Genomic DNA, 26,474 nt, shown 5'->3' with positions numbered 1-26,474 from the left:
ATAAAATATATATTTTGTTTTTCAACTATAGCAGATCAGAAGAAATAACATACTAGAAAGAAAACTGGCAAACGATTAAATACTTGCTCTATGACTTCAACTGAACTGAAAACCAGATGGTGAGAAATAAGACCAAAGGAAACAAAACAAAAATTCCAAAAGCTAAAAGTGGACCTAGACCTAGATACTACTTCAGAACACAATAATAACGAATGCTGACCTAACTGGAGCCATTAGTCATCCAAGAGACACAAAATCAAGTTCAATATCTTCTTTTGAAAGGTAGAATCTGTGCGTGGAGACACACACCTGTAATCCCAGTACTCTCAGCTGAGACAGAAGGATCAGAGGTTCAATGACAGCCTCGACAATTTAGGAAGACCCTCAGCAACTTATTAGATCCTGATTCTGAATAAAAAATACAAAAGGGCTGGAGATGTAGCTTTGAAGTATAATCACCCTGGCTTCAGTTGGGAGGAAGGAAGAAGTATATAAGATGCAACAAAACAAAAGTATTTCAATACTCTGAAAAGCTTTGGTTAGTTGGAAAATACCATCCATGAAATATATCATTCTCAGATAGATTTTTTTTTTTTTTTGGGTGGTACTGGGGGTGGAACCCAGAGGCTTTCTACCTACGGGCTATACTCCCAGACCTATTTTATACTTTATTTGGAAACAGGGTCTCACTAAGTTGCTGAGAGCCTCACTAAGTAGCTGAGGCTGGCTTTCGAACCTGCGCGATCCTCCTGTCTCAGCCTCCCAAGCACTGGGATTATAAGCCTGCGCCACCACGCCCAGCCTCAGATAGATTATAATGCTAATGTACTCCATGAAATATATCATTTCTAGATAAATTATGCCACTATTTCATAAGACTTTCCCATGAGAAGACTCTTATAAGAGAGCACCTGTATACAGCTGTATAATTGCAAAGAAAGTCACATACATCAAAGTTGTCCTAGATCTGTGTGTAAACATTTAATTTTAAAACAATCTTAATAGCCAGGCGTGGTGGCGCACGCTTGTAATCCCCGCGCTTGGGAGGCTGAGACAGGAGGATCGCACAGGTTTGAAGCCAGCCTCAGCTACTTAGTGCGGCTCTCAGCAGCTTAGTGAGACCCTGTTTCCAAATAAAGTATAAAATAGGTCTGGGAGTATAGCCCGTAGGTAGAAAGCCTCTGGGTTCCACCTCCAGTACCACCAAAAAAAAAAAAAAAAAAAATCTTAATATTACAGAGAAGTGGCAAGAATTGTACAATGAATATTTTCCCTTAGACTACTTGAGATTAATTTGCCACACTTGTGCATGCCTTGTCTTTCTTACAAACAGGGATATTCTCCTATATGACCATAGTGCAATCAACGCTGATACATCTCTACTATCTATGCCTCAGCTTCCAATCAAGTTTGACCAATTACATTAATAACATCCTTTCTGGCAAAAGGACCCAATTCAGAGCCAATCACCCATTACATTTAGCTGTCATAGCCTTTGAGACTTTTCTCCACTATGGAATAGTTCCTTAGTCTTTCCTTTGATTTCCATGACCTTGGCATAAAATATGTCCCATGATCTGGAGTACCCCAAAAAGTCTCATGTGTTATAAGCTTGGTACTGGTGCAGCAATGTTCACAGGAAGATTTTGGGGAAGTAAAATCATGTTGGTTCTAATCTCATCAACGGATTGATCTGAAGAATTCATAGCTGCATGGACTATTGGGAGATAATGAAAAACGTAGGAGATAATGAAAAATGTAGGAGATGGAACCTAGTTAAAGGGAGTAGACCTGTGGTAGTGATCCCTTGAGGTGTGTGTGTGTGTGTGTGTGTGTGTGTGTGTGTGTGTGTGCGCATGAGCGCGCGTCTGCTTCCTGGTACCCACAATGGACTGAGATCTCTGAAACTATGAGCCCAAATAAATCTTTATTCTTTTCATTTGTGTTTCCCAGGCATTTTTCACAGACACAAAAAGCTGACAAACACCTTCCATTAATAATAATTTTTAGCAAAGTGTGGTGGCGCACACTTGTAAATCCCAGCATTTGGGAGGATAAGACAGAAGAGACCTCAGTTCCTGGACAGCCTCAGATATTTAGTGAGGTCATCTGCAACTCAGTGAGACTCCGTTTCAAAATAAAGACTAAAACATAGGGATAGGGGTATAGCTCAGAGGTAGAATGCCCCTGGATTCCATCCCCAGTATTTAAAAAAAAAATTAAAATAATAATAATTTTCACTATGATCACTTGATTAACATGGTACCTGCTAGATTTATGCACTAAGTTCCTCTTTTTCCCTTGTAATTATTTGTGGGGTTTCAACTTGAAACGATATAAATAATCCATCCCTTACTGAACTTTATATTTATTCACTATTGACTTCCATGAGCACAGTTTGATAGATTCCCATTTTTTATTCAGTGGTTAATAATTGATAATTTTGGTACTCAAATATTCCCAGATTTGACCAGCTGGAATTCCCTCCAAATTTTATAATATTTCCCCATCATTCTCTGGTCATTTCTTTGTTTCTGGCATGGCACAATATTCTATGGTAATATTGTTCTTTCCCTGCTATAGCCCTAGAAACAGCTATTTCTCGGGTATTTCTTTCAGTGGTGAATAGTACTTTCCAATGAAAATCAGGGAACTAAGGTCCCCATTACTGGAAAGATGGTTCCGAGGGCTCCTCTGTAGTTAGAAGAAATAAACTCAGTCGGGCATGGTGGTACAGGCCTATAATCCCAGTAGGTGGGAGTAGAAGCAAAGGTTCAAGGCCATTCTCAGAAACTTAGCAAGATTCTGTTTGCAAAAAGCGGGGAGGGGCTTTGAAATATGCAGCATGACAAATTCATAGGATTTTAAATTTGTTAGTGTAGAAAATCTCGATATTGCAGTTGGCAAAGAAAAGTAACAGAATGATAGCACCTTGGATATACAATTTAAAGAGATGAGAATTACTTGAATTCTAGTTAAGAAATTTCTGTCCAATCAAACAAAAATAAATTGCCATCTGTTACCATCTAATGAATGAGCCAAGTTTCTAGCTGATAGTGACAATATGGATACTATTACAAAATCTTGACCAGAAATTAGAGATAGCCACTTCACATATAAAAGTTACTATTTACAGAAGCAAACTCAAGTTTCTAATTTTAAAATATGAATGAATTTTAACTAGAATTTTTATATAAACTCATCATCTTTCTTGTGTTAGTTCAGCTCCTCTGAGGAGCAAATCAGACATGCCAGAAATCTGCTGGAAATGCCTGCGAGGAATTACAGGAGGAGGAGGTAAGAATAGGTGAATGGTGCCCTAGGCCTTATGAAGGTCTGATACCAGCAGAAAAGAGGCCAAGAAAGAACTGAGTAGAAAGGAACTCCTCAGCAGAGCAGCAGCACCCTTATAAGAAAGCCTTTCCTGGGCCAATGGGAAGTCCCCAAGTAAAACTTACCCCTTAGAGGAGCACCCACACACATACCCCAGCAAGAACAGTCCAGCTGTGGTATACCAACCACATGCAGTCATTGGCTGGGGGTAGCGGGGGTGGGGGAGAGTGTGGCCTTAACCCAAACACCAAAATATATCTGCAGGATCCTGTGTGGAACATCGGCTATTCCACACAGGAGGTTTCTAGAGTTTTTTTGTGTCTCTTTTTGGTGCTGGAGGTTGACCCCAGAGACATTCTACCTGTGAGCTGTACCCCTACCACCCTTTTTTTTTTTTTTTTTTAACTCTGAAGCAGAGTCTTGCTATGTTGCTAAGGTTGGCCTTAAACCTGAGATGGGAGATGTGGAATATATACATTCTCTTAATCTCCTGTTTATACTCCTCCTGTCCTGATCTATTCTCTCCTCAAACCTCCACCAACTTCCCATCCTTACTCCTCACTGTTGTCCTTGCATTCCACTTTATTGAAATAAATAGGTGTAACTGAAAAGCCAGTTTCCACATTCTCCTCACATGCACCAGCCTGCTTCCATATGTCAGTAGGCTGCTCCTGTGGCATCCATACTCACTTACTGAAGTACACAGCTCCAACTTCCACTCTTACCGCCCATATCTTCCTCTCTGCAGAACAATTCCCTATATCCTATCTTAAAGCAAGAAGAAATTCTCTAGATTATACATCCTCCTTAGGCTCCACCGCTTTCTCTGTTCCTCCTTACTCCAATCCTTGAAAGCACTGTTCCCACAAGCTGCCTCCAATTCCACTTACCTTGAACTCACTCTAATCAGATTTTCACTGCCTTCTCTCAGGGTCACCACCAGCCACTACATGGCCACATCCTCAATGTACTTGACTGGCATTATTTAGCACAGCTGCTTATGCTCCCTAGGACTAGCTGCACTTGGCTCGAGCACCACGAGGACTCTTCTCCTTCCCACCTCCTAAGCATCCCTTCTGAGGTCCTTCACTGTCACCACTTCATTTCCCACCTCCCCTCCCCTCCAGTTCTGCGGACTCAGCAGGCAAACTACCACTGAGCCCTTTCCTCACCTTCATTTTCCCAACTTTTACACTCTGGAGTGTTAGGGATCAGACTTTGGACTCATCTGTCTACATCCACGTCCCCCTAGGTGATCTTTTACAATAACAGTTTTTGTTTCTGGTACTGAAGGCTGAATCCAGAGGCATTCTACCGCTGAGATAACCCTATTTTATTTTCATTTTCACCACCATGCCCGGCTTAAAGAAATGTTCTTATTACTTACATTGTTCTTGTATGACGAGATTAAAAAAGAAGAAATCTGGGTAAACAGAACGTTCCAACTCAAGAACTTCAGAGTTGAATAAAGTCAACCCATAAAACCATGAGAAATTATAAATAATTGTTCTTGAAGCAAATAGGTTTTAGAGGTTGTCACATAGCAACAGATAACTAATGTACTGCCCAAAGTTCCCCAGAAAGTAGTGGAACTGAGGTTTAAATAACTGATTTCTAATTCTCTTTGTTTTTCTCTATACCAAAACACCTCAAATTATAAAAACGATTTGGCTCAGAAAAACACAAGATGCCAAACTAACAGGAAACCTAGAAAATGACCCAGAAGTCATTTTTAGCAATTCAATTAAGCTAGCTCTCATTTTATTTTTTACAGAATAGGACAATGCTATCTGACCTCTGTTTCTAACAGTTCCGTAATATGAGAAACCATTTTATAATTACTTGGTGCTTAGCTTCCTAGAACAACAAAAAGAAAAAAATTTAGAAAGAAAAAAATATGATAAAGGTGTAAAGGGAGAGGAGGGAGAGGAAGAATGGAGAGGAGGAAGAGGCAGAGAATTTTAGTGTTAAGAATACTTTTTAAAATATACAACAGGACTTCCGGGAAGATGGTGACGGAGAAAAGTGGGGCTTACGAGCCCCGCTAACAACAAATCTCTATTACTACAAAATCAGCACCTTTCATAGTCAGAAAACACCATCAGCAGAGAAACAAAAAATGTAATTACAAGGGACAGAGAAAAGAGGGCTGGAAAAACAAGACACCAGAAAGAAACCAGATCACAGTGTTGAGGCCGGAGCCGCGGCACGGAGTGGCGGGTGCCATCTTTCCTTGCAGCACCAGGCCCCAGAGAGGAGGGGGATTCAGAACAGACCTCAGAGCCACAGAGGAGATACGCTGGCCTCACGGCTGAGGAGGCAGCAGCAGTGCCTTACTGCCGGCGGCAGCGGCGAATTGACCAGGTGGCTCCAGACCAACGCACTCAACAGCCCACCAGGCCCCAGAGAGGAGTGGCGGACAGTGAGCCGAGGTGAGCCGCTGCGGATCAGCCGGGAGGAATTCGGCAGATTTTTCAGCACAGGGAGCATCTAAAGCTCCCAGGGGCTGGGCTCAGCGCACCCTGCAGGGACTCAGAGCAGAACTCAAAAACAGAGAAGAAATACGCCAGGCTTACGGCCGAGGGCGTGGCAGCAGCGCCATATTGCCACTGGCGGCAACAGCAGCGAATTCACCGAGTCCACTACAGCTCCATCAGCGCACTCAACAACAGTGAGTCAAATTGCAGCCACTAGAGAAGAAATCCCAGTACTGCACTCCCAGGGACTTGACCCAGTGGGGGAGTGGCGGTGGCAGAGATACCACACCATAGGAGAACGCCCAACCTGGTACCCCACATGGTCTAAAGTAGCCTCGATTGACTCCCTGGGTCTGAGACTCTGCGATACAACCTAGTAAAGGAATAGTGGGGCCTGAGATACCACAGACTCGAGATCCAGAGCACCTTAAGCGAAGTCGTAGTGACCCAAGGGAAGAACCCAGAGAAGGCACAAACTTCCTAAATCAAGGGAAAGAGGAATAACAATGGAGCAATGAATGCCCACAACCCCACAACTTCAGAACCTGATAAAACAGAAATTCAGAGATTTCTAGAAGATCAAATCAGGAAAATAACTGTAGGAATAATAGAGGTCTTTCAAAAAGAATTCAGAGAGAGCCAAAAAGAGATAAAGGATGCAATTAATGAAGTAAAGGCCTCAATTCAAAGTACAAACAACCGATTAAATCACATGGAGAATAGAATCTCGCTCTTAGAAGATGATCACTCCAAAAATGAACGCATAGTTTCTAAATTAGAAAAAAAATTAGGCAGCAGTAATCTGACATTGAAGAATTATGGGCCCATTTTAAGAGAGCTAACCTAAGAATAACTGGAATAGAGGAGGGAAAAGAAGGTGAAACCAAAGGGATCAACAACCTCGTCAAGGAAGTAATAGCAAACAATTTTCCAAACATAGAGCAAGAGGTTGATACACAGGTCCCCCTTTAGACAGGATCGGAGAAGAGGATCCACACACCACATAATTGTCAAAATGACCAATGTGGAAGCCAAGCAGAGAATCTTAAAGGCAACAAAAACAAAAGGCCAAGTGACATTCAGAGGCAAACCAATTAAAATCACTCCAGACTTCCCAAACCAAGTCATGAGAGCCAGAAGGGCTTGGAGTAACATATTCCAAACTCTGAAAGAAAACAACTTCCAGCCAAAAATTTCCTACCCAGCAAAACTTTCTATCAAATTAGATGGGGAAATAAGAAGCTTCCACGACAAACAGAAACCGAAGGAATTTATGTCTTCAAAACCAGCGCTAGAGAAAATACTCAAAGAGATTAACTACAAAGAAGAATTAGGTAACATACACCAGAACCAGAGAAACAAGATTTTCCATCCAACAGACAACTAAGATTGGTTATCTGTGGGGATTCATTATTTATGTTAGTCTTTTACCTATCTCTAAATTGTATTGTTTGCTTTTATAGTTGTTAATTTTTAGGATTTCTAGTTGGAATATTAATATACCTTCAGATATAGCATTTGGAAATATTTTATCCCATTCTATTAGTAACTGTTAACTCTGTTTACATTGTCTTTGGATATACAATATTTTCTTTATTTTTTTAGGGAGTTTGTTTACTCTTTTGTTGCCTGTGCCATTGAAATCATATCCAAGAAATCACTGCCAATTTCAATGTTGTGAGGTTTTATGACCCAGATTTTCTTCTAAAAGTTTATAGTCTTAAGATTTATATTTAGGTCTTTTATCTATTTTGAGTTAATATTTGTATATGGTGTTAGGTAAGGGTCCGATTTTATTCTTTTTCATGTAATTATTATTTTTCAACAATATTTAGTTAAAAGATTATTATTTCCTCCACCAAATGTTTGTGGAAACCTTGTCAAAAATAACTTGACAATATTTGGAAGGATTCATCTCTAGGCTTTTATTTAACTCCAATGGTTTATATATCTGCCTTTAGAACAGTACTACACTGTTTCAATTATTGTAACTTTATATGGTTTGAAATCAGAAAATATACATCTTCTAGCTTTGTTCTTTTTTGAGATCGTTTTGGGTATCTAGAGTTCATATTCCATATTAGGATAGATTTTTTATCTGAAAAATAAATAAATAAATGTATGATAGTTTCACCTAAAAAAAAAAGAAAAAGAAAAAAATATTCTCTGATAAGAAAGAAAACAAAAAGAAATATTGAAATGTTATCTTTAAGTCATCAAACGCTTGGTATCAGACAAATGAAACTGTTATGTGAGATTATCACTGTTAATTTTGGATAAATTGCTATAATACTAGATGTCAACCACTAAGCCAAGCATGGGAAGGAGGGATGGGGAGGGAGCGGGATGGGGATTGGGTAGGGGCTAATTGGGCGATGTGTGCATGTATGTCTACAAAAGTTTTTTTTTTTTTATCTCATTATGATGTATGAATAGAGTGCGCCAATAAAAAAATTAAAATAAAATAGTCAAAACCAGAAAAAAAAATAAAATATACAACAGTAATAACATCAAGCATTTACATAACACTATGAACCAGGAACTATTCTAAGTGGCTATATTAGTTCAATTGATATTAATACAAATTCTTTTCATAGATGAAGAAATATACACAAGAATAAATGACTTTTCTAAAGTCACATAGTACAAAGCGCAGCTGAAGGTAAATTCAGGCTTTATGCTTCTAGAATTCACGCTTTTAGTGTTTTTAACTACTACATATCTAAATAATTCATAGGATTATTAAATCTGGACTTTTATCTTACTGGAAGTTCCACACTCTGATGCTATATTCTTCTTTAACATGTTCTTTTTAATCATTTTTAATTTTAACCAGAAAAGTAAGATAGCTACATTTATGCTAAAAGAAATCTCACTGACATTTTACTGATAGCTTTTCATGATGTTTAAGCATTTTACTCATCCCAGCCACAAAGTACCTTTCACATTAAATAACATAGACATCCTTTTGGATACCTCAGTTAAAATAAGGCTCTTTGCCTGCTGAGAGGTTAGGCTGGTGCCGGGGCCACTGGCCGGTATCGGAGCCTTCCGTGAGGCAAGGCCGTTATTGAGGCCTCCGAGGCTGGGATCAGAGCCTGCCGAGGGGTTAGGCCGGTGCCGGGGCCAGTGAGGCTGGGATCGGAGCCTGCCGTGAGGCAAGGCTGGTGCTGGGGCCTCCGAGGCCGGGATTGGAGCCAGCTGAGGGGTTAGGCCAGTGTCAGGGCCAGCGAGGCCAGAACCGGGGCCTCCCATGAGGCAAGGCTGCTGCTTGAGCCAGCAAGGTCCACCGGGTAGCCAGGCCACAACTGGGGCCATCAAGAGTGGGATCGGTATTTGCAACGCGGCATGCACAGAGAAATATCACAGAAATTTAAAACCAGATGCTTCCCCTAATCAGCAATAACTAGGAGGAAAGGGGCAATAGGAAGTGGTCGAGCTATTAAAAGGGCCCTATAGTGAAGCAACTAAGGTGACCAATCAGAGGCTATGGAATAGGGGAGGATGGAGCCTCTTTAAAAAGCAGGAGGTACATAAACATATGTATCAAAGTTAATAACCAAACAAGCATGGGATCGAGGGAGGGGGAGGGAATGGGATGGGGGTTGGATGAGAGCTAATTGGATGATGTGTGCTTGTATATCCTCTCAAGTCTTATATTCCAATGTGATGTATGATTATAATGCACCAATAAAATAAATTTAAAAAAAATAAGGCTCTTTATGTGGGAATCATTGTGTGCTTAAATATGACTGACTATACCATCCTTTTATAGAGGCAGTTAGGAAATGAGCTTGACCAGGTATGGGGGTGTATGCCTGTAATTTCTAGTGCTTAGGAGGCTGAGACAGGAAATGGAAGGTTCACAGCCAGCCTTAGCAACCTTGTGAGGCCCTCTGCAACTTAGTAAGATCCTGTTTCAAAAATAAACAATAAAACAGGGCTGGGGGTATAGCTAAGAGGTAGACTGCCACCTCTGGGTTCAATCCTCAGTGCCACACACACAGAAAAAGAACTCAACAAGGATGTGACCATCTACTAGCCAATGGAGTGATTATTCATAAGAACCAATTCCACATTAATAAAATCTTAATCTTATAAATTAAAGTCCTGTATGTGACAAAAGACAAAAAAAAAATCTGAAGTGGACGGATCACAGGTTCACATCCAGCCTCAGCAACTTGTAAGGCCCTCTGCAACTTAGTGAGACAGACCAGACCCTGTTTCAAAATAAAGAATAAATTAGGGTTGGGGTAGAGCTCTAAGGCAATATGACCCTGAGTTCAATCCTCTGTACGACACACATACAAAGAAACTTCTAGAGCTGATAAGGAAATTAAGCAAAGTAATTGGATATAAAAATCAATTTACAAAAATCATTAGCTTTTCTATATACAAACCATGAATCCACAAAAAAAAAAAAAGAAAATTAGATCCCCATCTCTCACTCTGTGCAAAGGTCAACTCCAGATGGATCAAAGACCTAGATATTAGACCAGAAAACTATGCAACTACAAAAGAGAGAAAAAGAAAGTGAGAAAGAAAGAAAGAAAGAAAGAAAGAAAGAAAGAAGGAAAGAAAGAAAGGAAGAAAGAACTGACTCTTCAACATATAGGCACTAGTTAAGACTTTCTCAATTAAGATACCCAAAGCTCAGGAAATAAAAACAAGAATCAATAAATGGGATGGCATCAAATTAAAAAGCGTCTGTAACGTCGGGCGTGGTGGCGCACACTTGTAATCCCCGCGCTTGGGAGGCTGAGACAGGAGGATCGCACGGGTTCAAAGCCAGCCTCAGCTACTTAGTGAGGCTCTCAGCAACTTGGTGAGATCCTGTTTCCAAATAAAACATAAAATAGGTCTGGGAGCATAGTGTGGCGGTAGAAAGCCCCTGGGTTCCACCCCCAGTACCACCAAAAATAAATAAATAAATAAAATAAAAAAGTGTCTGTATAGCAAAGGAAACAAGGGTCTGAAGAGAGAGCCTACAGAATGGGAGAATATCTTTGCCAGCTACTCCTCTCATAGAGGACTAATATTTATAATGTAAAAATAATTCCAAAACTTTTTTTTTTTTTTTTTTTGGTGGTACTGGGGGTGGAACCCAGAGGCTTTCAACCTCTGGGCTATACTCCCACACCTTTTTGTATATTTTATTTGGAAACAGGGTCTCACTAAGTTGCTGAGAGCCTCACTAAGTAGCTGAGGCTGGCTTCGAACCCGTGTGATCCTCCTGTCTCAGCCTCCCAAGCGCGGGGATTACAAGCGTGCGCCACCACACCCGGCTATTTTCTAAAACTTTTTTAAAAACCCAAATAACCCAATAAAAAAATGGGTAGCCGGGCATTGTGGAGCATGCTTGCAATCCCCGGAGACAGGAGGATCATGCAAGTTCAAAGCCAGCCTTGCTGGCTTAAGAGACCCTGTTTCCAAATAAAAATATAAAAAATAGGTCTGGGAGTGTAGCCCGGAGATAGAAGAGCTTCCAGGAACCCAATACCACCCAAAAAGGGGGGGGGGTGTATAACAGAATAGATACTTTAGATACTTCTCAAAAGAATAAATATGATCAGCCAATAAATATATTTAAAATGCTCAAAACCCCTGGGCCATCAGGGAAATGCAAATCAAAACTTCCCTGAGATTCCATCTAATTTCAGTTAGAATGGCAATCATCAAGAATATATACAACAACAAATATAGGCAAGGATATGGGAAAATAGGAATTCTTATACACTGTTGATAGAATTGTAAATTATTACAACCACTATGGAGATCCATTTGGAGGTTTGTCAAAAACCTACGAATGAGCTGGGCTTGGTGGTTGATGCTTGTAATCCCAGTTCTTGGAAGGTTGAGACAGGAGGTTCCAGACAGCCTGTTACTTAGTGAGGCACTGTTTCAAAATAAAGAATAAAAAAAATCAAACTAGGGGTGTAGCTCAGAGGTAGATGCCCCTGGGTTCCATCCCCAGCATGCACGCACGCACACACACACACACACACACACACACACACACACACACACACACACACCCTAGCAATGAAACCACAATATGACCCAGCCATTTCTTGACCTTGTTCCTAAAAAGTCAGAATACTCTAGAATACTCTAGGGATACACACATACCCATGTTTATAGCAGCACAGTTCACAATAGCCAAGTTATGGAATTAACTCTGGTGTTCATTAACAGATGAATGGATAAAGAAAATGTGGTAAATACACACAATGGATTCTACTCAGCCATAAAAAACAAAATCATGTCATCTGCAAGAAAATGGATGGAACTGCAGAGTATTATGCTAAGTGAGATTAGTCAGTCTCAAAGTCAAGAGAGGTATGTTTTCTCTGGTATGTGAAAGCTAAAGGAAAAATAGCAAACATAAAGGACATTAAATAACATAAGGAAAGACTTGTAGAGTAGCTGCAGAGGTTTAGGGCAGGGAGTTAAGAAGGGGAAAAGAGAAAAGGAAATATAGTTCAAAAAATACTATGGCAATATGCAAAGAATTACTCTCAATCTCATTAACACATGTAGGCAGGGGAGAGAGGGTGAGATGTAGAGAGAAATACACTGAGAGCTGTGTACATGCATATTTTCATTACATTGAATCGCACTATGATGTTAAATGCAATGTACTAATAAAATATTTATTTATGCATTCATTCATTTATTCATTCATTCATTTTTTAGTGCTAGGGATTGAACCCAGAGGTATTATACCTCTGAGCTACACCTCCAGTACTACTATATTTTATTTTGAAACAGGGTCTAAGTTATGGAGGGCATCAGGAGGTTCCTGAGGCTGGCCACAAACCTGTGGTATTACTGTCTCAGCCTCCCAAGTACAGGTGTGTGCCACCCAACCCTGCTAAAGTAATTTTTTTAAAAGAATACACTCAAGCCGGGCGTGGTGGCACACACTTGTAATCCCAGCATTCGGGAGGTGGATGGGAGGATGGTTGTTCAAGGACAGCCTCAGCTCCTTGAGGCCCTTCCCAACTCAGTGAGACCCTGTTTCAAAAATAAAAGACTAAAAACATAGGGCTGGGGGTGTGGCTCAGAGGTAAAAGGCCCCTGAGTTCCATCTCCAGTACCACAAAAAAAGAAAGAAAAGAAAAAAAAAGAAAAGAAAGAAAGAAAGAAAAGAAAAGAATACATTCAGCTGGGTGCGGTGGAGCACCCTTGTAATCCCAGCATTGGGGAGGCTGAGACAGGAGGATCACAGTTCACTGACAGCCTCAGCTACTTAGTGCAGCCCTTTGCAACTCAGTGAGACACTGTTTCAAAATAAAGAATAAAAAAATAGGGCTGATGGTATTGCTGGGTTGGCCTCAAACCTAGGATCCTCCGGTCTCAGCCTCCAAAATTGGAATTACAGGAGTGTGCCACCATGCCCAGATATACTAGTTACTGTTATTAAAAAATGTTAACTGACTTGTTATAGTCAGATTCTTTACTAAACATTTTACACTGGGACTGGGCGAGTAGTTCAGTTGTAGAGTACTGCCTAATATGCAATAAAGCCCTGGGTTTGAACTCTAGCACTGGAAAAAAAAAAAAAAGTTTTACACTGATTACCTCAATCCTAACAAAAACCCTCTGAGACAGCTTCTACATCATCTCATTTTAGAGACGAGGCGGCAAAAGCATGGAATTAACTTTTAAAGGGCTGTCAGTAAGGGGAGGGGGGAAGGTATAAACAAAGACCAAGCGTCTCATCGCTATGCTCAAAAATCATTTTTGTTTTATAAAGTATGAGATGTTGCTATGAAACACATTGTTTAATCAGAAGCCCACAGACATACCTTACTAAACACATGGGCCATTAGACACTGATTCATCACAGGATGTCTCAGAATTTCACAGGCGAAGGAGCACGCTGTTTCTTTTACAGTTCTAAGGATTGACGCCAGACTTCACACTTGCTAAACAAATGCTCTACCACTGAGCCACACCCTTAGTCCTTTTTATCTTTTATTTTAAGAGAGTCTCACTAATTTGCCCAGGCTGGCCATGAACTTGCCATCCTCCTGCCTCAGCCTCCCAAGTAGCTGAGATTACAGGCCTGTTCCACCATGCCTGGTAAGTATATGGCTTCTTTTTTTTCTTTTGGGTGCTTTTGTTGTTATTGTTGTTTTAGAATACTATTGGGCATTGAACCCAGAGACATTCTACCTCTGAGATATACCCCCCTACACTCTATTTTATTTTTTTCCATAACTGGGGATGGAACCCAGGGGCATTGTAGCACCGAGCTACACCTCCAGCCCTAATTTTTAGTCTTTTTATTTTTGTAACAGGGTCTCACTGAGTTGCGAAGGGCCTAAGTAGTAGATGCTGTCTGCGAACTGCAATCCTCTGGCCTCAGCCTCCTGAATGCTGGGATTACAAGCATGTGCCACCATGCCCAGCTTCCAATTGTTTTTTTTATTTGGAAACGCTCTAAGTTGCTGAGGGCCTCGCTGAGGTTGACCTTAAACCTGTAATCCTCCTGGTCTCAGCCTCCCAAATCCTAGGAATACAGGTTTATGCCATTAAATCCAGCTAGCACACCAATTTTTTTAAATTCATTTATTTTGTACTGGGGACTAAACCCAGGGGCATCCTACCTCCGAGCTACACACCCAGGCCTATTTTTATTTTTATTTTTGAAACAGGGTCTCACTATGTTGATGAGTCTCAGTACTTGCTGAGGCTGTCTTTGAACCTGGGATCCTCCTGTCTCAGCCTCTCAAATACTGGGATTACAGGTGTGTGTCATCATGCTCAGCTAGCGTACCAGCTCTTAAAGGCAAACTTTTTTTTTTAAACAGATCAACAAATTTACTATTTTTCTTTCACTATTTTTCTGCATAACAATTTATGACATAATGTTAAATGTCTAGAAAATTTTCACAAATAATACAAAGTATTCATATAATGCTCTGAACAACATTCCCAAATGTTAACATATTATTCTACTCCTTCTCTCTCTATTCTATACACACAAATATAATTTGTCAGAAAAATTACATATTTCTGAACCATCTCATATTTAAGTGGCAGACAATACCTTCTTTACCCCTAAATGTTTTATTTAGTGTGTACTTCTTAAAAACAAGGGGACTCTCACCTAACTACAGTAGATTCATTAAAATCAGAAAATTAAACCAGGCATGCTAGCTCACAACTGTAATCCTAATACTTGAGAGGCTGAGACAGGAGAATCGCAGGTTCATGGCCAGTCTCAGCTGCTTATGAAGCCCTCTACAACTTAGTGAGACCCTGTTTCAAAATAAAGAATAAAATAGGGCTGGGAGTGCAGTTCAGAGGTAAAGGCCCTGGGTTCAACTCCCAGTACTAAAAAAAAAAAAAAAGGAAAATAACATTAGATCAATACTATTATTTAAACTTTACCAACTGTCCCTTCATAGTAAGGAACAAACTAAAAAACTGAATCCCAGACTCCTATTTCTTTAGTTTTGCTTATCTTGAATAGCTCTTCAATACTTCTGTATTCTTAAAAACACAACAACAACAACAACAACATCATGAAAGTCACAGATCAGTTGTTTTATAGATAGTGGCTCAATTTGTGTTTACCTATTATTTCTTCATAAAAAGATTTAGTTTAACTATACCAAACATTTCCTCTTAGGAACACCAGGGAAATGACACTCTTGTGTATATAATTTCTAAAAGTACATATCAAAAAACATTCCTACCACTAATTTTCAAGGAGCACTTTTTAATGCTTCTCTAAATAAACTGTTATATGCTGGTATAATCAAATAAATGTAGAATTTGGAGTCACAGAATTCAGGTCCCAACTCTGATAGTTACAACCTGTATAAACTTTATTACAGCCTCAATTAGCAAACGAGGGCCTGCTATGGTTGGATATATTTTGCACTCAAAGGTTCATGTGCTGCCTGCTTGATCCCCCGGGTGGCAATGTGGTGGTAGTGGAACTTTTAAGAGGTGATGCCTGGTGGAGGTGATTAGGCTTAGGAGCACTACCTTCATAAAGGGACTAATACTGGCCTGTAGAAAAGGGGTGGGTTTGTAGAAGTGGATTCTTTCTTCAAGAACAGATTGTTAGAGAAAGACCCAGCCTGGTACTCCTTAGCTCCTGCTCCCACACTGTCCCTCCACGCGGTGCTGGTTCCCTTTCACCTTCCTGTCATGTCATCACACAGTAAGGGAGGCCTCTCCACAATGCTAGTACAGTCATGTCTGGGTATCTTCCAGCCATCAGAGTTGTGTGGCAAAGAAACCTCTTTACTGATAGCAAAACAAAATGGACTAAGACAGGGATATACTTGCTTTCTAGATTATTGTGCCAAAAAAATTAAGTAAGCACTGGGCACATAATTAATCTCTTACCCGAAAAACTTCTAAAATTAAGAGTGTTTGAGCCGGGCGTGGTGGTGAATGCTTGTAATCCCCACGCTTGGGAGGCAGAGACAAGAGGATCGCGCAGGTTCGAAGCCAGCAGCATTGGCTTAAGAAACCCTGTTTCCAAATAAAAATATATTAAAAAAAAAAATAGGTCTGGGAGTGTAGGCTGGAGGTAGAAGGGTTTCCAGGAACCCCAGTACCACCAAAAAAAAAAAAAAAAAGTGTTTGAGTAATTTTCCCAGGGTTAATAAATGACAGCAACATAAGAAAAACTTAGGCTTAAATTTTAAACCTTATGAGAAATAAAATAGTGCTGATAATATTTACATGTGTGCCTCATCTCCTCTATTAGGAAGAGTAGAACCGGACATAGTGGTGCATGCTTGTAGTTCCAGCATTTGGGAGGCTGAGACAGGAGGCTCAAGGTTCACGAAAGCCTCAGCTACTACTTGGTGAGGCCCTTTGCAACTCAGTGAGTCCCTGTTTCAAAATAAAGAATAAAAAATAGGGCTGGGGGTGGAGCTCAATGTAGAACACCCGTGGGTTCCATCCCCAGTACTGCTTTAAAAAAAATAATAAAAGCCAGGCGTAGTGGCGCACGCTTGTAATCCCTGTGCTTGGGAGGTAGAGACAGGAGAAACACGCAGGTTCGAAGCCAGCCACGCTGGCTTAAGAGACCCTGCTTCAAAAAAAAAAAAAAAGTATAAAATAGGTCTGGGAGTGTAGCCAGAGATAGAAGGGCTTCCAGGAACCCCAGTACCACCAAAAACAAAATAATAATAATAATAAAGAAGAGTGGAAGGTCTTTTTAAGATCAGGGCTCCCCCTACAGAATAGGAGAAAATCTTTGCCAGCTTTACTTCTGACAGAGGATTAATATCCAGAATATATAAAGAACTCAAAAAACTTAACAAAGAAAATCAATAAACAGGCAAATAAACTAAAACTTTTCTCAAAATAATAAATTCAAATGGCTAGCCAGGTATAGGGGCACACATTTTGAATCCGGGTCCTTGGGAGACTAAGACAAGTACTGATAGTACTCAGGAGGTTTGTTCAAGGACAGCTTAGAGACCATGTCTCAAATTTAAAAAAAATAAAAAATAAAAAGAGATGAGGGGCCGGGCATAGTGGGGCACACTTGTAGTCCCAGCATTCAGAAGGTTGGAGACCAGAGGATCACAGTTTACAGACAGCCTCAGCTACTTAGGGAGGCCCTTTGCAACTCAGTGAGACCCTGTTTCAAAAATAAAAGCCGGGCGTGGTGGCGCACGCTTGTAACCCCAGCATTCGGAAGGCTGAGACAGGAGGATCACGGTTTGCGGACAGCCTCGGCTACTTAGTGAGGCTCTCTGCAACTCAGTGAGACCCTGTTTCAAAATAAAGAGTAGCCGGGCATGGTGGCGCATGCTTGTAATCCCTGCGCTTGGGAAGCTGAGACAGGAGGATCGCACAGGTTCAAAGCCAGCCTCGGCTACTTAGTGAGACCCTGTTTCCAAATAAAATATAAAAAAATAGGTCTGGGGGTATAGCCCAGAGGTAGAAAGTCTCTGGGTTCCACCCCTAGTACCACCAAAAAAAAAAAAAAAAAAAAAAGGGAAAAAAAATGGGGGAGAGAATGTAGCTCAGAGGTCAAATGCCTCTGGGTTCCATCCCCAGAACCAAGAAAGAAGAAAAAGAAAGAATATAAACTGGGCTGGGGGTATAGCTCAAAGGTAGAATGCCCCTGGGTTCCATTCCCAGTACTGCAAAAATAAAATAAAAATAAAAATACTAAAAAAATAGGGCTGGGAGTGCAGCTCAGGTACAATGCCCCTTGGTTCTATTCCCAGTACCAGAGGGGGTGGGGGGTATGGGGTGGAGCCAGGAGTGGTGGCACAAGCTTGTAATCCCAATACTTGGGAAGCTGAGACAGGAGAATCATGTGACCAACCTCAGCCACTTGGTGAAACCCTCCACAACTTAGTGAATTCCTGTTTATTCAAAACAAAGAATAAAAAATAGGCTTGGGGTATAGCTCAGAGGTGGAATGTCCCTAGGTTCAATCCCCAGCACCACAAAAAAAGGGGGGTAGGGATGTAGCTCAGAGGTAGAATGCCCCTGGGTTTCATCTCATTATCACACACACACACAAAAAAAGAAATACAAATGGTCAAGAAATATATGAAAAAAAGTTCGACATCCCTAGCCATCAGAGAAATGCAAATCGGAACTACACTTGAGGTCTCATCTCACTCCAGTTAACAAAGGATGGCAATTATCAAGTATACAAATAATAGCCGGCATGGTGGCACATGCCTGTAATTTCAGTACTTGAGAGAATGAGACAGAAGGATTGCCAGGATCAAGGGCAGACTCCACAACTCAGATCCTCAGCAACTTAGCAAAACCCCACTTCAAAATTAAAAAAAAAAAAGTCTGGTGAGGTAGTATACACCTATAATCTCTGTACTTGGGAGGCTAAGAAAGAAGGATAGTAGGTTTGAGGACAGCCTCGGCAACTAGTGAGATTCTCATCAACCAAGCAAGACCCTGTTTAAAAAAAAAAATCAGGGCTGGGCTAAATCCCCAATACCACACAAAAATAAAATAAAATAAAATTAAATTAAAAGGGCTGGGGTATAGCTTGGTGGTAGAATGTCCCTAGGTTCAACCCCCAGTGCCAAGAAGTTCATCTTACATTCCTGTAAGATAACTGGCAATTCATAGCAACAGAAAACAGTGGCCTAGAGCCTGCAGCAGTCTCAATGGTCTGGAAAACAAAAACCTAAGGTTTAGAACCTGCCAAAGTTGAGGGCCCTTGGTAGATACCCCACGCTTTTCAAGTGAAATCCCAACAGGTTACACCCTAGGAACAAGTGCAAATTGAAACAAACCAGTCTCCCTTGGAATAATCTGTACTTTCATAATACAACTGAATTCAGTCTCGAAGAAGATATTATCATCATCCAAAGTCCCTGGCACAGCCCTGTCAAAAAGGACTTCTGCAATGAAGACACTCTCTGTATGTACTGTCCACACCATCCACCAGTATATGTAGCTACTGAGCATGTCAGATGGAACAATGCCAGAGAGGAAGTGAAAACTTTAATGTATTTCAAGTTTACACTTAAATAGCCACAAGAGATTACTGGTTACCATATTGAACAGCACAGCTCAAGAGTTTTTCATATCAAGTCTAGTGCTAAAAAACAAAGTTATCAGCCTAACAAGAAATATAATCAAATTCCAAAATCCAAAGGTGGTAAAGAAATGAATGGAAGCATCTCCAAAGTTGTGCAACTATTGAAGTTTAGATACGGAGACTTTAATAAAAAAAAAAATGTTCAAAAAAAAAAAATGGATGAAATGAACCAGGTGTAGTGGCACACACTTGTAATCCCAGTACTGTGGAGTCTGAGACAGGAGGATCGCAGGTTCATGGCCAGGCTCAGAAATTTAGTGAGACCCTTATTCAAAATAAAAAATAAAATAGGGCTGAGGGTGTAGCTTAGAGGTAGACTGTCCCCGGGTTGTATCCTCAGTACCACAAAAAGAAAGAAGAAAAAAAGAGAAAGTGAATGAGATGATAAAAAATTTCAGCAGAAATCAGAATCTATATTTTAAGAAAATAAATTCAACATATGAATACTCATCTTGACTTCAAATACCAGTTGTATATTTTACTGTATACAAAATTTACCTCCCCTGAAAGAACTTTAGTACATTTTCTGTTGCTAATAACACAATACCATGGTAATGTATGATATGAAGAAAAGACATTTGTTCTAGCTTGCAATTTTGATCCAGGGTAAAAGGTGCCACATCCAGTGTTGTCTTTCTTTCTAGCACTAACCCAAAGTAGCACAGGGCATTGCATAGCAAGAGACAAGGAGTACTGGATAGACCTAGCCAAACTAGCCTGGATAGCAGACTCACTCGAGAGATAACCTATGAATTCATTAATTGGATGAGTGGATTAATCTATTCATAAAGGCACAGTCTGGACACCTTTTAAAGTTCTACCAGATCCCATGGGGGTTTTGTTTATTTGTTTGTTGTTAGTGTTTTATTTTGGGCAGTGTTGTTAATCACTCAGCTTTGCACATGCTAAGCAAGCACTTTACCACTGAGTTACACTCCAGCTCTTGTCCCAGTTCTTAATATCTCTTGATGGGGATTAAATTTCAACATGAATTTCAGAGGAAACGAGCCATGTACAAACAACAAACAAACACTAAACCATAAATAGGCATTAAGTTCTATTACACAATAAACATGCTGAAATGTTTACTGGCACAATATACTGATGTCTACACTTTTTTTTTTTTTTTTTTGGTGGTGGTGGTGGTGGTACTAGGAATTGGGCCCAGGGGCGGTCTTCCTCCAAGTTACTCTCCAACCTTATTTTATTTTTTATTTATTTTTTTGTTTTTGTTTTTGGTGGTACTGGGGTTCATGGAAGCCCTTCTACCTCTGGGCTACACTCCCAGACCTATTTTATACTGTTTTTTTTTTTTCCCATTTGGAAACAGGATCTCTTAAGCCAGCGCGATCCTCCTGTCTCCACCTCCCAAGCGCGGGGATTACAAGTGTGCGCCACCACGCCCGGCTATTTTATTTGTATTTTGAAACAAGGTCTCACTAGGTTCATGAGAATCTCACTATTTGCAGAGGCTGTACTCAACCCAGGATCCTCCTTTCTCAGCCTCCCATGTACTGAGATTATAAGCATGTACCATCACACCTGGCTACATTTTATTCTGAATTTCCTTTGCCTTATAGAATATTGATTGAAGCCTGCCATAATTGTTCATGCGTGTAATCCCAGTACTTGGGAGACTTAGAAAGGAAGATCACAAATTCAGGACTGCCTCCACAAAGTAGTAAAACTCTTGGCAACCTACTAAGACCCGTGTTTTAAAAAAACAAAAAATAGGTGCCAAGAAGAAGCTGAGTATCTCCTTTCCAGCCACTGGCTGCCAGAAACTCATTGGAGTGCCGATGAAGGCAACTTTGTACTTTTTACGAGAAGTACAGGGCCATAGAAGTTGCCACTGGTACTATGGGTAAAGATGGAAGGGTTATGTGGTCCAAATCAGAGGTGGGAACGACCAACAAGGTTTCCCCATGAAGAAGGGTGTCTTGACCCATGGCCATGTTTGCCTACAACTGAGCAAGGGGCCTTCCTGTTATAAACCAAGGAGAACTGAAGAGAGAAAGCACAAAGCTGTTCAGGGTTGCATTCTGGATGCCAATCTAAGTGTTATCAACTTTGTTATTGTAAAAAAAAAAAAAAAAGGAAGGATATTCCTGGACTGACAGATACCACTGTGCCTCGTCGCCTGGGGCCCCAAACAGCCAGCAGAATCAGAAAACTTTTCAATCTCTTCAAAGAAGACAATGTCCACCATTATGTTGTCAGAAAGCCCTTAAACAAGGAAGGTAAGAAATTCAGGACCAAAGCACCCAAGAATCAGAGTCTTGTTATTCCACATGTCCTGAAACACAAACACCAGTGAATTGCTCTGAAGAAACAGTGTACTAAAAAAAAAAAAAACAAGGAAGAGGCTGCAGAGTATGCTAAACTCTTGGCCAAGAGAATGAAGGAAGTCAAAGAAAAATGTGCAGGCCGTACTCCCTGAGAGCTTGTACTTCTGAGTCCAGTCAAAATGAGAATTTTTAAGTGTACAAATAAGATCAAACCTTAAAAAAAATTTTTTAAAGGGCTAAGGGTATAACTTGGAGGTAGAATACCCTGGGTTTAATCCCCAGTAAAACACAAACACACACACATACGCGCGCACACACACACACACACACACACACACACACACACAAATGAATAGAGGTGAATACATAAAGCAAATGCAAAATGTTAGCTGTTGAATTCCAGTGATAATTATATGCACCTTCCATAGATCTCTTTTCATATTTTTATAATACATTTTAAAAAGTTTCAAAGTAAAATGGAAAAAATTAAAAAGAGCATGGGGGTAGAGAAAACATCAAATCACAGAAAATTACTGTTGTGTTTTTTTTTTTTTTTTAACATGTCTGTGGATGGAACCCAGGGGCATTTGACCTCCAAGCTACACTTCCTGCCCTATTTTTTTATTCTTTATTTTGAAACAGGGTCTCACTAAGTTATGGAGGACCTCACTAAGTAGCTGAGGCTGTCTGCGAACTGTAATCCTCCGGTCTCAGCCTCCCAAATACTGGGATTACAAGTGTACGCCACCACCCGGCTAAGAAAATCACTTTTAAAGTTGCTATATAAAACTGAGATACTAAAGGAAAGAAAGAAAACAAGTTAAGAGAAATACTTACAGAGATGCTGCTTGATAATTTTCTAAAACTGATTAAAAAAAACTACTAAAAACCTCAGATTCAAATACATTCTATAAACCCTAAGCAGAATCTATCTCTTCACTTCTCTCCTTCTCCCTCTGTCCCCACTCCCCACCCACACACATACACATTAAACTTAACTGCACGCTTGTAATCCCTACGCTTGGGAGGCGGAGACAGGAGGATCACGCAGGTTCGAAGCCAGCCGTGCTGGCGTAAGAGACCCTGTTTCAAAAATATAAAATAGGTCTGGGAGTATAGCCCGGAGGAAGAAGGGCTTCCAGGAACCCCAGTACCACCAAAAAAAAAAAAAATAATAATAAAGAATAATGCTTAAATGGGGGGGTGGTAACATCATCATCAATCAAGAAGAACATTTTCTATAGAAATAATGGATGTCAGAGAATAATATTCTTAAGGTATTGAGAAAAATACTTAAAGAAAAATATACTTTGAAAATGAAAGTTTTCACCAGAAACTGACAGAATCTAAAGTTCATCTAGAAATACAAAAGATCACAAACAGCTCCTTAAAGAAGAACCAGAAAAATTTACACTATCAGGTATCATGACAACAGCAGCAGAACAGAAAAACTGAATAGAACAGAAGCGAGTATAAAAATAGACCCCAGATATAAGGTCACCTCATTTATGACAAATCTGTCACTCCCACGCAGTAGAATAACAAATGGTATTCAGATAAGGGATACCAACATAATAGTGCGTCTTAATCTTTACCTCAAACCATATACAAGTAGCTTCAAATATGAAAGGTAAAATAAAAGATTTCAGAGAAAATATCTTAGTTGTCATAGAGTAGGTGAATATTTCATAAATAGGATACAAATAGTATCAATCATAAAAGAACATTTTTGAAGAATAAAACAATTTTAAACTACATTAAAATTAAAACCATCTAAGAAAAGCTTAAGAGAGTGAAAAAGCAAGCCACAGCATAGAAGATATTTCCCCCAAAGTTTCATATTGAGAATATATTTTAAATTAACTCATATATACACATTCCTAAGAATAAAACAATCAAACATATTGAAAAATAGACAAAAGACAATAAAACAACACAAAGAAGTCAATAAACATGGGTGGTAGTTATGTTAGTGTGTTTATATGCTGAATGTTTTGTTGTTGCTCTTTGTTTTGCTATTGTTCTTGTTACTGCTGCTGTTGTTGGGTAACAAAGGTTGAACCTAGAGACATTCTACCTTTGAGCTACAATCCCAGCCCTATTTTATTTGGAAACAAGATCTCACTAAGTTGCTGAGGGCCTCACTGAAATTTTCAAGGCTAGTCTTGAACCTGCAATTTTCCTATCTCAGCCTCCTAAATACTGAAATTACAGGCATGAGTCACCATGTCTGGCCACATTTTAAAATTTATCAAGCCATATACTTAAAATCTGTGTACCAGAAAAAGAGTTTACAAAAAAAGTGGGTACATTAATCATTATTACCACAAATGCAACTACATTTTATAATATTCAAAGATTCTGCTCTGGAGAACAGCACATATACCAAAAGTAGACAGTCAAAGAATAACTACGAAATAACTCTCAGTAACACACGCGTTATTTGATTTATTTACTGTGTGTTTCTGGGGATTGAATCCAGAGGTGTTCTGCCTCCAAGCTACACCCCCAGCTTTAACATTTCATTTTTCACTTTGAAATAAGGTTTCACTAAGTTGCTGAGGGCCTTGCTAAATTGCTAAGGCTGGCCACAAACCTGTGATCCTCATGTCTCAGCCTCAAGTACTGGGATTATAGGTTTGGCCAACATGCCCAGCTATGGTTTTCTTTTAAACCATGCCACTCTTCTTCTTTATAGCTTCTAAGTATAAAATATATACAACGTCCAAAGACTATATTAAGTGCTTTACATAGCATTGTGGATTTGCCCTTCACAACAACCTTTGAGGTAGCTATTATCATCATCATTTTACAGATGAGTAAACTGAGTCCAGAAAGATTAAACAGTTTGCTGGGGGATGACACAGTTAAGTGGTAGAACAAGAATAATAAACATGTGAATAAATATGGTTACATAATTAGCTACTTGTCATAGTTTAGCACCAGACACAAGTATGTTCCATTTGTTTTATGACTTAAATCCTATCCCTATTTTAAACAGGATACCCAATACCTCATGAATCATTACAAAGTATAAACTTTTCTTAGATGCCCTTAAAATGAATACTGTCATGTCCAAATTCTGCAGTGTTAAAACCCTGTTAAAATGCAACAACATACTGCAATCCAGAGCAAACAAAATCTAATTAATTAAACACCTTCTATTATATTGCATAGTTCTGCCACCATATTATTCAAAAAACTTCTCTCAATGAATTTATTCTAATGAATACTTTCACACATATTTATATTTGAAAAGGCTATCCTGTTTTCAGATGACTTTTTAAATCATGGATTGTCTATTTCTACAATTACAATGTACCATTTACAAACAAACTATATATATATATTTTTTTTGGGGGGGGTGGTACTGGGGGTGGAACCCAGAGACTTTCTACCTCCGGGCTATACTCCCAGACCTTTTTTTATATTTTATTTGGAAACAGGGTCTCGCTAAGTTACTGAGAGCCTCACTAAGTAGCTGAGGCTGGCTTCGAACCCATGCGATCCTCCTGTCTCAGCCTCCCAAGCGCAGGGATTACAAGCGTGCGCCACCACGCCCAGCACAAACTATATCTTTAAATTCAAAGGATATATATTTTTTCATTTTGCTATTACTCAGTCAAATACATTCACAAAAATGCATATAAAAGTTACAAAAAAGGGGTGTGTGTGTGTGTGTGTGTGTGTGTGTGCGTGCGCGCGCACGTGCGCGTGTGTTACTGGGAGTGGAAACTAGAGGCTTTCTACCTCTGGGGTATACTACCAGACCTATTTTTATATTTTATTTGGAAACAGGGTCTCACTAAGTTGCTGAGAGCCTAAGTAGCTGAGGCTGGCTTCGAACCTGCACGATCCTCCTGTTTCAGCCTCCCAAGCACCGGGATTACAAGCGTGCGCCACCACGCTCGGCTCCAAAAAAGTTATTTCTGTTGATGTAATAGCAATTCTCACTTAATACTGAATTTCAGTTGTCTCTTCTATAATGTAATTCAACTAAGTATCTACGAAAATGTATTTTAAAAAAATTATTTGCTTCTACATCATAATAGAATTGTAATAGGTCGATAATTTGTTTAGCCTTGAGGGGGAGAAATATACATGCATTCCACATTCCTAATGCTAGAGAACATTCTGATACAAAATGAAATCACTTCCTACCATAGCAAGACTGGACAACCGAGAGATTACTGATGTCAAAACAGAGATCAGGGCTCATGTTATCAGAGATGAACTATAAAATCTACTGAAAGTTAACAAATGCTTCCTGAGGACAGAAACTACTGTTTGCATTGTTTTTAATTACTGAAAACTCTTTTAAATTAACCTTGTCACTTTTTTCCAATTGTGTATAATTGTATAAACTGTTACAGAGCCAAAGGCATGCCATAATCTTGATACATTGCAATTAGGTTTCTAAGAAATACTTATATAAGAATAAAATTGGGCCCCTAATTCACACTAAAATTTAATTCAAATCAAAAGGATAAGTTTAAAAACAAACTATAATTTGTTAGAAATAAACACAGGGAGAAATCTTCATAACCTCGACTTTGACCAAGATTCCTTAAATTTATGCCATAGGCATGGGCAGTGAAAGAAAAAAATAGGCCAGACTTTATTAAGAATAAAAATTGTGTGCATTAAGAAAAAAAAAGAGCTAGGCATGGTGGCGCATGCTTATAATCCCAGTACTTGGAAGACTGAGACAGGAGGATTGCACAGGTTCGAAGCCATCTGAGCTACTTAAGTGAGATCTTATTTACAAATAAAATATAAAATAGGTCTGGGGTGTAGCTTGGAGGT

General features: G+C 39.7%; 1 protein-coding gene and 1 pseudogene across 4 annotated transcripts in view; one reads left to right on the top strand and one right to left on the bottom strand.

Annotated features, from left to right (window-relative positions):
* The window catches only part of HIPK3 (homeodomain interacting protein kinase 3), a gene marked incomplete at both ends in the record, with an annotated part of 70,644 nt that overhangs the window by 25,328 nt on the left and 18,842 nt on the right, over positions 1–26,474 (bottom strand). The window lies entirely within an intron of this gene.
* LOC308272494 (small ribosomal subunit protein eS6-like) lies at positions 91–21,820 on the top strand (annotated as a pseudogene). The gene is made up of 3 exons: positions 91–119; positions 4,461–4,585; positions 21,115–21,820. The product of its transcript is annotated as a small ribosomal subunit protein eS6-like (transcript).

Source organism: Muscardinus avellanarius (genome assembly GCF_963383645.1).
Source record: "Muscardinus avellanarius genome assembly, chromosome: 1".
Classification (NCBI taxonomy): domain Eukaryota; kingdom Metazoa; phylum Chordata; class Mammalia; order Rodentia; family Gliridae; genus Muscardinus; species Muscardinus avellanarius.
Note: the sequence above shows the minus strand (reverse complement) of the source record. Positions and strands in the feature narration are given on the sequence as shown.